General features: G+C 46.4%; 1 protein-coding gene across 1 annotated transcript in view; it reads right to left on the bottom strand.

The window, feature by feature from the left end:
• The window catches only part of DOCK2 (dedicator of cytokinesis 2), a 417,766-nt gene that overhangs the window by 98,172 nt on the left and 301,450 nt on the right, over positions 1-18,144 (bottom strand). The window lies entirely within an intron of this gene.

Raw genomic sequence — 18,144 nt, 5'->3', positions numbered from 1 at the left:
CATGTCTAATCTCCAACTGTTCCATCTGTAAAGTGGGACAATAATCCATCTGTATCCACCCTGAGAGGTGTATCAGAAGGATCAAATGGCTCCCATGGTGCCCTGAACACACTGAAGTTCCCTACAAGAGCATCAATTGTTGGACCATGAATCAGTCAGTGAGAAGCCAGCAGCTGCCGGGGACAAGTACTTGCTAAGGGCCACGGACGATAAAAGAAATGAGAAGAGGTAGTCCTTGCTCTCAGGAGTTCATGATCTAGTTGGGAAAGCAAGATTAACAACCATGAGGAAAAAAGTACAAGACTTTGATCAGCGAAGCAGATCAAGTGCCAGAGGGATTCAGACAAGAGGGAAATCAACGCGAGGACGTGGAGAGGAAGTGGGTCTGAAAGGATCCACCGGATCAGAGGAGAAAGAACCACACCCTTTCATGCACCAGAACACATCACCACACCCTCTTCTGCTTCTTCTCTCCCAGATTTTATAAGTCTGTACCAGGGTGGCACTTTCTGTCAGGGCTAGTGTCTGAAAGCAGAATTTAGAGGGATCTACTCTGGGAACCTGCTAAAGGAAGTACTGACCATAAATCCACCAGCTGGGAGAAGCCACTCAAGAGTGTCTCCCACAAGACTCCACTGGGCTGCCATCTTAACCAAAGGAAGTCCCACTGTCAAGGGCAGGCCTGTGGAAGATGGGTAGCTTGGTGTGATGCAGGTGTCTCCAGGAAACCCCATTTCTAAAGGGTGTCAGACGTAACACACACCAGAGAGTGGGCCTGGACGTGTTATGTTTGAACCAAGTATTATATTTGTATCACAAACTGCTGTCTTTGTTAAAAAAAATAAAACTAAAAGACCAAAAAAATATAGTGTGAAAAAAAAAATCCTCCCAGATGACAGGGTTACAGTTCAGTGACAGCGGTGGAAGGAACAGCCTTGATGTCCCCAGGAAGCTCCTTCTGCATTCCTCCACAGGAAGTCTTTTGGGTAATTGAATGTTCTTCAAGTTCACATCCCCAAAAGTAACTCCCAAAGATACAGATTCTCATTTGCTTCTAGGTTCTTTTCAATTAGGACGTTAGGGATAAAATGCTTTCCCAGTCAGCAGGACCAGCTGTGCCATTTGTGGGGCTCAGAACAAAATGAAAATTAAAGAGTCCTTGTAAAAATTCTTCGGATTTTCAAGACAGCCACAGGGTCCTTCTGAGCACTGGGCCAGGTCACACGCCTGGGAAGCCAGCTCTGCCTGCCAGTGACCACCACACGCGTGCACCATAAATGTTCAGAAAACATGCAGAGCTGGCAGGGGGCACAAAACTGGGACTCTCATGAGTAAAGTCAATGACACTATGTTGCTGGGGACCTGGTACCTCTATATGGGGGCCAACCGCCTTGGCCGTCCAGGGAGTCAAATCCTCTCTCCGGCTCACGCCCTCAGGGGGTGATGGTGAGTCTGTGAAATTATCTGTCCCTTTCAAACCAGACAGAATGCCACCATCACTGCTAATTTAACCAGGTCCCACCGAAACCAAGAAACAAGCGTATTATTTTTTATCCCTCCATCCAGGCTGGACGCAGGAGGGGAGAAATCTTCTGAGTTTGTGTGTGTGTGTGTGTGTGTGTGTGTGAAAGAGAGAGAGAGAGAGCACACACACACGCGTGTGTCTCCTCCACTCCCTCCATCTCTTCTGTGAGGGGCTTCCTCCAAGAATTCAGCCGGTGGCCACTAGAGGTCTTTCCTTTTCACATGGTAGCTGCCGTGCAGTTTTTTCGGCTTTTTATTTATTCCTACGTGAGCAGACCCACTACACTTCTTGCATATAAACAGTGAAAATTACAATATAAAGGACTTATTATTTCTTCTTTTGGAGTAATTCTGCTGCTGGCCAAAGCCTGGCTCATTTTGCAAAGAAAGGAAGGACATTCTCTGCAGGTAATTCCACTGCTTCAAAAGGTAAGAGATCTGGGTAGGTTTTATTTTTTGTGATCGATCATCCTTTCAGAGAAAATGCTATCGTCTCTTGGATGACAGTTTACTTTTAAAGCTTTGGCTTAAATGAGTCCTGGGATTGTGAGCTTGTGTGTGTGTGTGTGTGTGTGTGTGTTGGAAAATCCACCATTGTCAGAACTGCAGGCTGCCCGAAATGCATAGATACAGATACGGAATGCTTGGTATTTCCAAAGGCTTGATTTGAATTTGAAGGGGGGAAAAGCCAACAACAAACCTCAAAGCTCAAGTTGCCTGGAAATTACCTTGAAAAGGCTGCATTGTCTTAAGCCTTGTTTAGAGAAACTTCCATGCTTCATTTTAAATGAAAATAAAAGGGGAAGGGGATTCCAGTGCCCATCTAGAGAGAGTGACCATTTTACGAAAGAAACCATTATCTTTTTATAAGGACTTGCTCAGGGTGTGTACAGTTCATCGATCAATCAGAATTACTTTTACCAGCTTGTTCATTTCTTCGTTCTAACTGCCCCATAGAAAAACCCGGCTGAGTGCCTTCCAGTACGATCTGTAGTGTGATGTGACTGAAGTTTGGACAAGTTACCTGCATTTGGCTGTTAATGAGAAATGACAGTGCTTTACTTCCCACTGGAAGCTTCCCTTTTTGTCTGCTATGGTGTCTAGCCCACTTTAGTATCAAATCTGTCAGAAATCGCACCGATGTGACTGACTGATTTCTGAAATGGCATGATACACCAGCAGCAGGTTCGAATTCAGTAAAGGCTCCTCTCTGTCATTTAAATTAAAAACCAAAAGCCCCTCTCTGTCGTGCAGTGATAGAATGGTGGAATCGCATTGTGTTTCTCTGACGTTTATCCCTTTTTCAGTAGTGTCCTCAGCACGGCAATCCACCTCTTTGCTTCCTGCCCCTTTTCCCTTTTACAAGTTTGAGACCTTCTACATCCACCATGTCTTAAGTGTTTAGAGAGAGCTGCAGGGATTGGGAGTGGGGGTGACGATCAGACTGCATTTGCCCTAGCAACTCAGACACTCCTGATGTTGACATTGCTCAAACTTTACAGTGTCGGACCCCAAACTCCCAGCCCTGTCGGCAACATGGAAAAGCCTGAATACTGCATGGGGGACAGAGGGGTAGAGGGATCCCTTGCAATTCAGGCTAGTGAGAATGCCCTGCCTTCCATCCTTGGTGGAAATTTTGTGGTCAACATATATTTACTACCAAGGCGTGAGGCAGCCACTCATCTATACCCAAGCAGCATTCCAGGTGCCCAGATAGGAAATCACTTCTTAAAACAGAATACCAGGGGGACCTGCATATTAAATTCCGGAGAGAAACTGTATCTGAGATGCTGTCGCAAAGCAGGCAGAGTCACCCCGGCTCCATTCGGGGTGGTTTAAAATGTAGCTAATGCATCACAGCATGAAGAGACATGGTTTGAAACTAGGTCAAACGTGTAAAAATAAATGCAATCATCGCAGGCACTTGGCTGATGAGGGGCTACTTAACGCCTGGAGTGGCAGGGCTTATTTGCCACATAGAACCCTCTTCATTGATCCGTGACCATCAATTGATCCGGACAATTCAGCCCGTCAGTATGTAGGGAGCTCTTGCACACCTGGGAGAGAGCTGAAGCTCCAAAGGAAGACAATCAGGGTCTCTTCACTGTGTGATGGCAAGAGAGGAAAAAGAGAAACCCAATATTGTGTCATTAATATTAATTAGCTGGGATACTGGGTGACTGCGACCAGGAGAGTAGCCCTCTCCAAATCAATCTGCTCCTTTGCATAAAAAATCATCATCGTGATGATGATGATGATCTTATTGATAAGGCCAATAGTTTTGGTGCACAACACTCAAACATATCTATTTAACTACCTCTAAAGCAAACACACCTACACACACGGTCAGGACCCTGCAGTGCTGAGTGAACCAGGAAGAGGTGATCAGTTTGCCCTGCCTTGAAGAACTAACCAAACAAGGGGAGAGGGGCACGGCTGCTGCAATGCGTCCCCCGCTCACCTGAGATCAGTGGGAGTGATGAGATCGCAGAGGGAGGGCAAGAGCCAACTTCGGGAGCTTGCTACCTAAATGCCAGCATTACTATGCGATGCCAGCTGGTGACACGTTGCCATAGTAACTTCAAATAATGTGCTCGACCAAAATAAAATAAAATACAGAGAGCGCCAAGGAGAGGAGATGAGCGAGGAAACTTTGCATGCCGAGGGAGATGAGAAGTTTTATCTATGGGGCCATCCAATTCCTTTGAAGACTAAGAGTAGCCAAATGCCACTCTCAGGTTGCTTTTCCATTCACCCCCATGTCTGCCATGCGCTTATATAACAGATTTTATTCTTGGATGGAATTGGTGCTGTCTTTGTGACAGATCCAGGACCGGAGGTAGGAGGCTATGGCGTGAGGAATTCAGGGACTCTAAAACCCGTTCATCTTAGAGCTTTGTCAGGAAGCTCAGAGTTGTAGTTTGCAGCAATCTTTGGGGAAAGTAGTGTGTGCGGTCTCTCAAGTTCTGGGCACTGTGCTAGGTGCCCGGGTACAGCAGGGAGCCGGATGCATAAGGTTGTGCTCCAAAGAACCAACGTCAGGTGAGGACCTAGGAGCCAGACAGCCTGAGTTCAAATCTCAGCTCTACCTCTTACTAGGCATGTGACCTTGGGCAGTGTCTTATGCCTCAGAGTAAAAAGGAATAGAAATGGTTCTTACTGCGTACAGTTTTGGTGAGAATTAAATCAATTTGTATAGAGCACTTAGAACACAGGAAGCCCTCAATATGATCAGCTATTAGTATTCTTGTTGCTGTTGCTGACTCTGGTCCAGAGAAACTATGCAGATTGGCTAACTGAAACTCCTGACCTGGACAGAGGATATAATGACCCCACCTACCCCTGACTGTCTGTGGATGCATCAAGCACTCCCAATTACAGCTTTGGACAAACAGCTAAGTGTCCTTTGACTCTGAGCATGCCTTTGGTTAACAGCACGCCCCAAATAAAGCTGTTTAGTAAACCGCATGTGTGCCTCTTCGAGCAGGGCACGTTGGGAGATTTCTTTTATTTGGGGACAGTTGCTGGCAGGTAGGATGAATGACAACGGTGCCCAGATTGTTCAAAAGCCTGAAATGTAACTGTCTTCATCAAAAGCTTAGTCTTCCAGCTGTTTGGCTTTAGAAAGTGCCTGTCTTTGTGTGCAGTGACATTCTTTGGTTACCCAGGGACCCTGCTGTATGACAGAGTAAACCAAGTCACCTTCCTTCAGGGAGAAGCTTCTTGATGGGCACAGATCCAGGGGTTTTGTGTAGCCTGATCCATGTCAAAGCATAACATCACAGGAAGACGGGAACGTGCCTCTTGGATGCTATGTACTCTGGATGCACCTAGACATGTTCCATCTGTACAACACAGCAACTCTTTAGAGTTAGCTGTGTGCACCACTACCTGGCACTGTGGGCATTAATGATCAGCTCTCCAGCATCACTAGGGCCAGAACCGCAGGCAAGGCGTCTCCTCAGAGAGCTATTCTCACTGTTAAAGAGCGGGGGGGGGGGGGGGTGGGGGGGGGTGGGGGGTGGGGGATAGGGGTGGTGGTAACAAGGCTGCTTTGAACCCAGGCCGGAAGGGGAGACTAAAGTGGCCACACACTCTTCCTTTGAAACGAACACTTTCTGATCTTGGCTGGAGCCTGTGCATGTGGCTCTGTAGTGTGGGGTCACTTTAAATCTTCCAAAGGACACAAAGAGGTGTTTAATCACAAAGGGATGTGGAAGGCAAGCAAATTCTGTTCACTCATTCCTTGTGCTTAGGACTCCACCTTTATCATCTCACTGAGTCCTCTCAACAACCTCATTAGGTCAACTTTATGCCCATTTCACAGATGAGGAGAGTGAGATGCATAGAGGTCAAGCAGCTTGCCTAGACAGACATTTAGTATATGGTGGGGCAGGAATTAGAATCTGGGTCTTTCTGACGCGAAAACCTGTGTTCTTTTCATAAATCCATGATGTCTCTCATGTCAGCACTGTCAGCTCCACCTGGGCAGAGATTTTTGTCCTTTATTCATTGCTGTTATCACCAGAATCTGGAACTGAACTTGCACATAGTATGAGCTCAATAAATATTTGTTAGATGACAGACTGAACTTCTTATAGTATTCCCCATCTTTAAAAGAATGTTACAGGGACCACTCCCCCAAACACTGAAAAGTTAGGGTCATGTGTAGAACACCTTTGCCCTAGGAGAGGACAGAAATGAAAGAATTTTTGTTCTACTTCTGAGCTTACTCCATCTTAAGTTATATTTGATCAAGCCAGAGTGAGATCATTCTTTCACACATTCCTTAATGTAACAAATATTTCTTGAGCACCTACTATGTTCCAGGCATGGTTCTAGGTGCTCTGGACAGTCATGAATGAGATTAACAAGGGATTTGTTCTTAAGGAACTCACACCCTCACTGGGGCCAGGGATGGGGAAACACCATAAGCAAGTGAATACATAAGTAAGATCATTTTAGGCAGTGATATCTGCTACTAGTGGAATATTACAGAGCAATGAGGTTGAGATGGGAAGAGACCTGTTTTCAATAGGGGAGACAAGAGGTGGCCTCTTAGAGGGCTGATATTTGGGTGGAGATCTAATGATGAGAGTTGGTCATGCAAAAATCTGGCAGAACAGCATTCCAGGGCAATTGAGTAGCAGATACAAAGGCCCTGAGGTCAGATGTGCTTGGAGTGCTGGAGGATCGAAAAGACGGTACAAAATTAGGAAAAGCACATATAAGATGAGGTCGGAGAGACAGGTTGGGACCAGATCCTGAAGTCCCTCGAAGGTCGGGGCAAGGGTTTATTTAGGTTTACTTCCAAGTGCAAAGGGAGGCCATTAATTTGGGTTTTAAGAAGCTCCCTCTGGCTGCTGTGTGTTTCAAGAACCCCTCTTTAAAGAGGTGGTTTCCATGTCTTACCACCCTTCTCCAGGACGCTACACTGGAGTTGTTCCCAGGGTGGTGGGTGCGCGAAAAGTGCAACTATGTGCTCAGTGTTGACCCTTCCCGTCTGTGGTAGTGTCACCACTACTCAGCAAGCTTTTCTCGCTAACTGACCATTCTGTAGCAGACTCTGACCCTCCTCCGGCAGGTGTGGACACGGACTCTAGTTTTACGTGGATCCCCCTTTGTCTTCAAGTTCAGTGGTTTGTCTCCCTGTTGTTCAGAGGCGAATGAAGGGGAGGGAGCCTGCTACAGCGGCTCTCAGCCTCTGATTAAAGCCATTCGAGCCTGTGGGACTTGAGAAGGCTGCTTGCCAGGAGACGGGCTATCATTTAGGACACCCCAGTTTTTAAGAAGATGATTTTTCTAAATGTTTCCAATTACATCTGTGGAGGTGTGGGTGGGGAAGTGCACAAATGAACACACACACCGATGGTGGTCTTCCAAGCTTTGCACCGAATGCCTCAGGGAGGGCTGTGCAGAAAAGTTTGTTTTGAGTCCTGGAGAATGTAGTATTGTCCTCGGCTCACGTATCCCTGAGAAAAATCAAAGCCACGAGCATCACTAGGATGTGGGCTCTGCATGAGTATCCCACGCAGCCCCTCACCTTCTCCTGCAAACATTTTCATCCAGGTTGCATAAGACACCAAGGTCAACTTTCAACAGGAAAAAGTGTCATGAAAGGATATTGTGACTCAGGAAGGAGGTACTGGGGGCTGAAGGATAACAATAATAACTGCCACTTAAAGGGCTAAGAGTGTGTCGTGCAATGTGCTAAACCCTCTGCTTATCCATCAATAAGGATGTTTTATAAGTTGTGGCCAGGCAAGGAAACAGCCGGAAGAGAGAGAAGTTAGTATCAGTCGGACATTTGTGTGTCGGACACTGTGCAAAGAAGTATGCCAATGGTCACAACAGCTACCAGTTACTGAGCACTTACTGTGGGCCAAGCACTGTGTGTGCTTCATCTCAATTAATCCTCCCAACAGTCAGTCGATGTTGGTAAAACCACGCGCACTTTACAGATGAGGAAATCAAGGAGCAGGGAGGCGACACGACTTGCCTAGCTCAGCTTGATCCCAGAATATTGTTTTGTAATCATGACATCATCTTATTGATATGAAAATTAAGCAATACCTCAAAGTATAATGAAGAAAGGAAAAGTGCATAATATTTCACTCCACCATGCCTCCTGCCTAACCTTGAATATTAAGAATATTCAACATTCATTTCAATCTAATAAGCCACTAGAATGTTAAGGACATTCTAGACATCTATTGTGCCTAAATAGGGATGGAAGGATGGATGGAGAGATGATGGAGAGATGGAGAGATGGAGAGATGGATGGATGGAGCTAGGTTGGCAGATTACATAGGTAGATAGACTCATTGGTCAGGGTTGATACCTAGCTACGTAAATAAGACCAGCCTTCTTAATGACTATGCTCTGTGGCTTATGAGTCTCCATGATTTTAGGCTCAGCTGAGGATAACCCCTCCATTTTCTTTTTTTTTTTTTAAACCTTTCATTTCTTTTTTTTTTTTAATTAATTAATTAATTTATTTATTTATTTATTTTTGGCTGTGTTGGGTCTTCGTTTCTGTGTGAGGGTTTTCTCCAGTTGCGGCGAGCGGGGGCCACTCTTCATCGCGGTGCGCGGGCCTCTCACTGTCGCGGCCTCTCTTGTTGCGGAGCACAGGCTCCAGACGCGCAGGCTCAGTAGTTGTGGCTCACGGGCCCAGTTGCTCCGCGGCATGTGGGGTCTTCCCAGACCAGGGCTCGAACCCGTGTCCCCTGCATTGGCAGGCAGATTCTCAACCACTGCGCCACCAGGGAAGCCCACCCCTCCATTTTCTGCATTGCTTGGGGTTTTGAAGGCCAAGAAGGGTTAAGTGACGGACACCAACACCACATATTGGGAAATATATCTGGTTTCGCATAGAAGCTTTCCTGGAAGGCACTGAGCAGGGCATACTAAGTACTGGAATCAAATCCCAGCTCTCTTCAATATGCTCTGGATCTTTGGACAAGTTACTTTACCTCTCTCAGCCTCAGTTCTCTGGTCTCTGAAATGGGGATAACAGTGCTGACTATAGGACTGTTGTAAGGACAAAGTAGAAGCCGGGTGCAGAGAGTCCCTGCAGAGCCTGGTAACACCATGGGCACTCAGAAAACCTTCTTGCAATGTTTAGCCTCAGCTCTCTTTCCAGTTCACCAGGAACAGTTAGTTGATCAGCTGGGGAAGTGTGGAGTTAGCTTTTGGTTGACTCGTGAAGGATGATTTAAACCTCTCTGTGGACCTGGAGAGCTGCACTGCGGATAATGATTTATACAAGCTCTCCCTGCCCTTTGTTTCCCTTTACAGAGACTCCATGTTTCAAGGGGCGCAGGGGGTGGGGGCAGGCAGATAAATACGTTCGCAGACAGCCAGGTAAGAGAGTTTTCAGGAGGGATGATTATTTTGTGGATAAAAGGATGTCTTTAGTCGAGCCCTCCTGTTTCCTTCATGAGGACTGAAGACAAGTGAAGAAGAGTGAAGGAGGTCTCCCACATCATGGTCTAAACTTCAAGCCTAACTCTTCAACCAGCCCTCTCCCAGCACCTCCTCCCACCACCCCCAAATAGGTCTAGTTGTCCCTGCTGCAAATGATCTGCTAGTTCCAGCACACTCAGGTATGGGGTCCGATAACAGCTTAGCGGGTGTGTGTGGAGGTGGCCTCTTTGCAAGCTCTCTGCATTGCTCAACTCTGCAGTGCTTAACCGAAGCAATGACACACTGATGGTGTAACTCTCAGTCCACACTAGGGAAGGGTTTTCCCCCTTCGCAGACAATTCCTCACTCCCAATTAATCAATCAATTAGCAAATATTTACTCAGTACCTATTATGTGTAAGGAACTGTATCAGGTATGATCATGGTCCATACCTGCAAGTCTCAGACTCATAAGGAAGATTCTTCCCTTCCCTTCCCTTCCTTTTCTTCTCTCTGTCTCTGTCTCTGTCTCTGTCTCTCTCTCAATACAGTAGTTCTAACCTGGAGGCAATTTTCTCCCCCAGAGGGCATTTAACAATGTCTGGAAACTGGAAACATTTCTGTCTATCACATACAGGGAGAGGGGGGAGGTTGACATCTATTGGGTAAAGGCTAGAAATGCTGCTAAACATCCTGTTAATTCACAGTTCAGCCTAACAGCAAAGAATGATCCAGGCCAAAATGTCACTAGTGCTGAAGTGAGAAACTCGCATCTTAGAGAGATATATACATTATGATGCTGAATGACATGTGCAAAATGAATGTTATAGTTTCCTCTAGGCTTTTAAGAAGTGGGAATGACCTTTGTAGTTCAGGGGAAATGACCTTTGTAGGAATGTTCAGGGGAAATTTCATGGAGCACGTGGGATTTGAGGAATGAGAAGAGTGAAAGAGATTAAGCTAAGAGTGGGAAAGGACATCTATAATAGGAAAAACATTTCATTTTATAATTTGATTAATTTGATTGATTGGTAGTAACTGCCTAAAGAGCTGTGTGGGGAATGATTCTAATGCCAAGTCCTACCTCAGCAGGAAAGAGTGTGGCAATCAATTAGTGATGTCTGCTATAGGCAAGGGAGAGAGGGATAATACATGTGCTGAGATATTGCTGTCCCACTTTTATATGGAACACAGTGAGGAAAGAGGCAGAGGTGAAAATGAGCAAAGTGTTTTGGTACAACAGAGGTTCACAGAGGGAGATCACAAGAGATATTTGGAGGCGCAGACGGAAGGACCTTGAATGCCAGGCTGAGGGCTTTGAATCTCAATCTGTTGGTAATGGGATGTCATGCAGGCATCTGCCTACTGGGTTGCCTTCAGGCCAGCTCTGCTGACAAGGTCTTGGGAACTAAAGAAAGCTACCCAAAGTCCTTGCTCTTCCTTTCTATAAAGGGAGTACTATTTCATCTGTTAACAGTAAAAACTGGCAGAATTATCATGCTCTGGCTTTTATGAAGCTGATCCCAATGATGAAAAAAATCCTATGAAGCTGAACTCAGAGATAAGTGTTTGAAAAGCTGACTCCAAGGGTTCACATTAACGAGCTCCCGTAAAGCCCTTTTGGATAAAGAAGTCCTTCTGATGTCATTCACGCAAAACACAAAACAAAACAAACCCTCAAGGAGGAGGGGACAGAAGGGAGTAGAAGTCCATTATTCCATTCCTGGGGCTCGTGTTCCAGCTGACCCCTGACGAGGACACTGCACTGCCTACGGATCTTGTGCTTCCTGTCGGCCCCCAGCTCCCTGCCTGGCTGCCTCCTTCTTAGGCAGTTTCCTCTCTGTCCTGCGAATGATACCTCATTGATTTATTGGTTTGCAATTTTCCAAATGACATCACTCTCTTTTTTTTTTTTTTTTTTTCATTCTTTCCCTCTGCTCACCTCCCTCCTCTTAAATTCCCATTTGTCCCACTTCCACTTCCCTGTGCTTTGGAATGGTAACAACTTCCAATTACCCTCCTCCGCAGCCTGCATTAGCTGCCGGCAGACTCCCTCTCCCTGCCGTCTTTAATAAAGGTGACACTGCAGCTTGGCATGAATGCAGGTCCTCCCCCACCTGCCCCACTGTCCCCTCTCTGGGAGCAGAAGCCTCCCTGGCCACAGAGCCGCTGCCTTTGTCACTTTCCTCCTGCACACACTTCCCATCCCTATGTTCGGATCCACACTCAGCTAGAGAAAAATCAAGTGACACAATGAAAAATGCCATCCAGAGAGCTGTCCTGGGGGCACCCAGGTATCAGATCAACCTACTACAGCTCCATATCTACTAATTCCATCTAGAAAAGAAAGAAGATGTCACAGTTGTCTGGACTGATTTGTTCTTAAAAACCCCTGCTGACTCCTTCACCCTGGCAGGCCTGGAGAAATCCTAGTAAAAGTCTAATCGAAGTTAAAGCTTAGATTTAGACAGTTGATGGGGAGGGTGATCCTTGGGAGTCCTTGCAAGCCAGCTTCCTTGCAGCACAAATGGGGAAGCCATGGACCAGAGAGGTTAGGTGGTTTCCCCAGGGCCACACAGCCTCTGGAAGTGGCAGAGCTGGTTCTGATCACAGTGCTGAATCAACTGTACCATAATCTACCACCTCCAAACACTGGCCCCTGAGCCTCCAAGATCCCCAAAAGCAAAATGACTGTTCTTTCCCACTCTTATCTCAGCCAGGGGGTTGTCCTGATCCCAGAAAAATAGACCTCAACTAAGGCTGGTGTTTGAGATGTGCATTCTTCTTTAACTGCCTCACCACATAGGTTTCCAGATTTGGGAAAGAACAAGCCACTGAGCACTAATTTCATCTTTCAAAAAAATTGAATGGGTGTCTCTATTACCACTATTCATCCCTGCTTTGATCTATTACATTCTGTGCCCAGCATCCAAATATGGTTAAGAACATCAAATTAAAAACCAAAAGATTGATCACTGAAGTCACTCTGTGTAATGAAAATTGTCTGAATGTGCATTTACGGGGCCTCAGGGCAGGAGCAGGGTGGGATACGGGGGCTTTGCTTATGTCACTTTGCCCAAAGATCCACAAACCCGCAGCCCACAGGCCTCATGTAGTTCACAAAAATGCTTTGTTTCATTGGAACGGTGTTTTAAGAACTGACTTTTTGTCAACATTTTAAAACTAGAAGCCATTGCATCAATTTTGGATTTTCAGCTTCTCTGGGGTATTCGGCAGATTCAGAGATAACCATTCTGAATTCTGCACTCCCCTATGGCAGCACTGGGAGCTGCCTCCTGAAGTAGACAGGGGCTTGGGTGGGGGGGTAGGCATGCACTTTCCAGGTAGCCAGAGCCTGGCCTCATCCAAGAGTGACCAACTCGTCCTGGTCTGCCTGGGACTTTACCAGTTTTAGCATGGAAAATCCTGTGTCCCAGGAAACCCCTCAATCCCTGGCAAACACCCTACCTAGTTCTTCTTTTATGTACCTGGTTGGTTCCTGTGGGCACTTGCAGGTAAGGCCTCTTCCTCACTGCTTCCTTCGTGCCCACATGCCTCCCGAGAATGAATTCAAGGCTTCTCACCATGTCAATCCTGTTTCTCTCCCAGCCCCCTCTTCCCACCTACATGCTATCTACTCTAGACTTCTCTTCACTCCCTTGGCATTTGCACAAGCCAAAGATGCCTTCTTTTACACACCATGAAGTCTAATTCATTTTTAAAGACCCATGCAGGTGCCATCCCCTCTTCCAGGAAGGCTTCTCTGATTTTACCTGATGCTCTTCTGTCCAGACAGAGCTAGGCACTCCCTCCCTTCCCTCTGCTCCAATGACACTCAAATCTTTCTTCTTTCATTGTCCTCATCACCATTAATACAGCATCAAGTGAGTAGACCCTGGGGGTGGCCTTCCTAATGACTAAGAGAGAATCAGAATTGTGATAAAATCAAAAAACGTAAAAATTGTGAAACTTAATTTGAAGTCCCAGTCTCTCTGTGGTTGTGAGTTTTGCACAAGTCACCAAAATGAAAACTGAAAACCATCCCATAAGTATCTGTACCTGCTCCATGGCAATATTTAGCATTCCAAAGTCTAAGAACATCTGGGTCTCCTGAACATTGACATCCAACTCTCCTCCTGCCTGTAACATTGAATTGTAATCAGATGCCCTGGCGTCTGTGTTCTCCACTAGCACCGGAGACACTCAAAGGCAGGGACTTTCTTCCACATCCTGTATCCTCTATACCTGGCACATGGAAATTGCTCAGTTAAAGGCTTCCCAAATGGGTGAGTGAGTGAGTGAGTGAACTCCCATCAAGGAGATCAGGAGGACTGTCCCACTTGCTGTGATTTTAAAGAAAAAAGGTCTCCTTAGCTGTCCCAGTGCCCACAGGGCCCTTGTTGTGTTAGCTGATCACCCTGAGCCATATTACAAGCTAGACCAACCAGTCTATGATTGGGGTCAAGCCGTCATTCTTTTGGTCATTTCTCATAAGATCATAAGATTACAAAGTGTTGACAGCTTTAGGGTCTTTTCTGATAAATAAAGAGAATTCCAGCCCTCTAGCTTTGTACTGAACATTTCCCCTGGGACACTCTGTAGGCAGCTTGTAATAAACATGCCGGCCGACACCATCTTTCCCCGCTCAGACTCCTCTTTCTCCTCCCCGTGCACTCCTTCCCCGAGCCACCCGCTTCCTCAACACAACACTCCAGCCCACCCCCGCCCCCCCACCCTGACTCCATGAATCACCGAGCCCTGGAGATTAGACATTTGTCTTGAACGTGTTCATTCCTCTGCCCCCGGTCTCACTGCCCGTATTGAAGCTACCATCTTCACTACCTGGATTACTGCTGCAGCCTCCTAAGGGGTCCCCTGCCTCCAGCTCTGCCCCCTTTAATCTCCACGTTGCAGTCAGAGTGTGAGCTTACTGAAATGGAAGTGAGACCAACTCTCACTCCTGCTTAAAATCTTCAGCAGATCCTACTGACTCTTGGAATAAAAAATCAACCTCTTAGTATAGGGTATGATTCCCTGCATGCCCCTTTTCAACTTCATTTCTTCCCCTCTTCCTACTCGCTCCTTTAAACTCTACCATCAGGCCACACAGAATTGGCCCTGATTCCAGCCTCAGCATGCGCGTGCGTGTGCCCACACACACATACACACATACCTTTAAACAATTTGCCTCATCATCTCTACTGAACTTCAGGTCTCATGTTTGAAATCATTTCCCCCAGAAAGGCTTTTGGGATTCTCTCCACCCCCAGCTGGGTTGGAGGTCCCTCTCTGAGCTCTCATGCCCCTGGAATCATCACTCTGATGGCATTGATCAGAGTTTTTGGGAGTTCTCTCCTCATCTGTCTACCCCTGCTGTAAGACTGTGAAGTCAGAGACTGGGTTAGGGGCCTACTTTCTTCTTATCTCTTCATCTGCAATATAGTGCCTGGTACATACAGGTAACCAAGAGATATTTGCTCAATGAATGGATATATGGTCTCAGATGGAAGAGTAAATGGGACACAGATTGGGAAGGTACCTAAATGGTGTGTGCTAATTTAGGTCTGCTCTGAGGGGACACATAGATTGGTAAAAGGCTCTCTTCTAATCAAATGGGAATTGGACTAAAGTCTTGTCTGTCATGGAACAAGTTTCCTCACTGTGTGATGGCTTGAGCCTGAGTGGGAAGACTTTGGAGTCCTGGCTATTCTTTCTGGCCTCATATCCACAGACATAGTAGGAAACAACACTGGGCCCAGTGTTAGGAGACCTTGGTCTCAGGTCCAGTCCTGCCATTTGCTTCCTGTGTGCCCCAGGGCAGGTTTCTTTCCCTCTCTCAGGTCTTCATCCATAAAACAAGACTAAGGAACCAGCTCCTTCTACTCTGCGTGTGGTGGTGACTTAGAGTGAGCCACAGCTGAATTTACATCCTGGCTCCCCAATTCCTAGCTGTGTAGGCCTCTAAGTAATGCTGACTTCTCAGAGCGTTATGTAGATTAAGTGTAATTACATTCCTTAAGTGGGTACTGCAGTACTGCTCACAGCGTAAGTGCTCAATAAATGATTACAATTAAGAGTACAGGCATCCTCATATGGCTAACTTATCAATGGTTATAAGGAAAAGCTACACAGAAACAGCTAAGATTTGGGCTCTTCAATTCTAAGTCACGTAACACTCCCTCCCCGCAGCCCCCCATAAAGCGCCGATAGTACATATTTACGGCCCCTATATCTTTCAGACGAAGCATCCAACAAAACTGACATTATGTCACAATTAAGACAATAAATGCTTATTACACTGAATCAAGCCACAGTTACACCCCTACCATAATAGGATTATATACTTCATTTTGGAATTTTAAAGCCCTTACAACTTCAAAACACGATCTGTCACATGTTATCATTTAAAGATTGGTAGGATATTGTAAAGGAAAACTTCGCTGCCCTTGTGATGTCAGATGATGTTCCCCTGAGGGCTCCCAGGTCTTACTCGAGTCTCCCAGGTTCTGGTTAGTAGAGGGACATGAAGATGGCCTTCCAATGAATGCCCTGTGTTCCTGGAATCCTCCTCTGGCACAGGAAACATGTAGGTTGTCACCTTTGCAGCTGGTTAGAACAAGGGGGCACATGGAAAGTGGGAGCCAAGAGGCCTGAACTCTAGTCCTAATTTTGCCATCAATGAGTCTGGTGATCTTGGATCAATCTCTTAACCTCTATGGGCCTCAATTTCTCATCTGTAAAATAATGAGGCCTATAGCTCTAAATTCTGAAAGTCTATGACTGGTACCTGAAATTAGAGAGATTGCAAAATTAAGCCCCTTCCTTTCTTATTCCTCGGGTGACATTTGGGCCTGGAAGTTGTGGTTCCCAAACTTCACTGCACATTAGAATTACCTGCTATCTACTTCCCCACACCTTGGGATTTTTAACGTTCCTTGGGCAATTCCAAAGGTGCAGTTAACTTTGGGAACAACTGCTCTTAGGGAGCCAGTGTAGCTCAAAAGACAAAAATGAGGCAGGCCACCCTGACTGCAGACTGGCCAGCTGTCTTAAACAACTACTCAACTCCTATGAACCTACTTTTCCTCATTTCTAAACTCATAAGGGTTTTACAAGCAATAAGAGACAATGCATGGGCACCTAGTGCCCTGCTGCTCAAAGTGTGGTCCATAGACCAGCAGCATCATGGTCACCTGGGAACTTGTTCAGAAATGAAGAATCTCAGATCCCAGTCCAGACTTGATGAATCAGAATCTGATTCTAAGAAGATTCCCAGGTGGGTAGTAGGCCCAATTGAAGTTTGAGAAGCACTGCTCTAGCACACAGTGCTGCTCGATAAAAATGTATCTTTTGTACATTTGTATTTACCTTTCATCACTCCTCCCCTTTCATTCATTAACCATTCATCAACACTTGTACACCATGTGCAGGGCCAGACGCTGGGCCCTGAGCCCAGTGACTGGCACATAGTAGGGCTTCAGCAGATGTTTGGTGATTGAATGAATGGATACAAAAAGGAATCAGACCTGGCTATTGGTCTCAGGGAGCTCATAGTCCAGGAGGAAAATTAAGACATGAATCCCAATATCCAGGACAGAGTAATAGTGATGAATGATGCACACTTTATTTGCACACTTCCTATGTGGCAGATACATGCTAAGCAATTTACAGGTATTATCTCATTGAATGCTCTCAACACTTTTGGGGGTAGATGCTATTACTATCTGCCTTATACAAATGAGGAAACTGGCACAGAGAGGAAAAGTGGCTCGTCCAAGACTACACTCAGCTAGTATGTGGCACTGACAAGATGTGAAAGCAGGGCAGCCCCAGCCTGACCACTCTGCACCACTGTCACTGCAAGATGAAGCACTAGGGGCAATTTCTGCCTTAACAGCTTTGACTAGGCCCTTTCAAGGGCAGCTCCATCCCCAGGTGCTGTGGGGAGAGGCAGCAGGAGGCCCTGCAGGCAGGGATGCTGCGGGGTTGTTATTCCCAGCAGAAGAGCTGGCCAGAGGGCTGAGAGCTCCTGCAGGCTGCTTATCTGACACAGTTCACCACATCTAGCTGCCCCTCTGCCGGGCCTCTCTCCTGCTACTTGGACATTTTACTTGCAAATACATTCTGCAGACGACGCCAGGCTTCTCAATGACAAGTTCAGGCAGCAGAAAGAAAAATCATTGTCTGGGCTTGTGGGTAGGAGGAAGCAATTTTCTGAAAATCGCCTGATGAGGAATAGAGGCTGGGAGTCCCAAACCAGGGGTCCTGAGCTCCAGGCTAAGGTGGAGCCATGAACAAGGACAGGCCTGTGGTCACCAGGGATACAAGATATAATGTAATTCCCCTCGGTCTTCCTCACCAAACAGAAGAGTTCCCCCAAATCTGCATCTAAGTCACGTTTTGGTCAATATAATTTTATCATTCAACATGAGACGGTGGATGGCATGGTAATTAACTGAAATATTTACTTGTGCTTCAACCGTACTGTAATTTTCATTCCCTTCTCCCTTCCATATCCCTGCCATTTCTGTAGGGGGAGCCAGGAAGTTTGTTCCCTCCACATGCAGTGGTGTTCTCACAATGTGGACCAGCCTCATGGGCATCACCTGGGACCTTGTTTGAAATGCACATTCTCAGGCCCCACTCCAGACCTGATGAATCAGAACCTTGGGAGTGGGCCCAGGGATCTGTGTTTAACGAGCCTTCCAGGGGG

This window comes from Eschrichtius robustus, chromosome 2 (assembly GCF_028021215.1).
Source record: "Eschrichtius robustus isolate mEscRob2 chromosome 2, mEscRob2.pri, whole genome shotgun sequence".
Lineage (NCBI taxonomy): Eukaryota > Metazoa > Chordata > Mammalia > Artiodactyla > Eschrichtiidae > Eschrichtius > Eschrichtius robustus.
The sequence above is the reverse complement of the archived record's forward strand: the minus strand, read 5'-3'. Positions and strand labels throughout refer to the sequence as shown.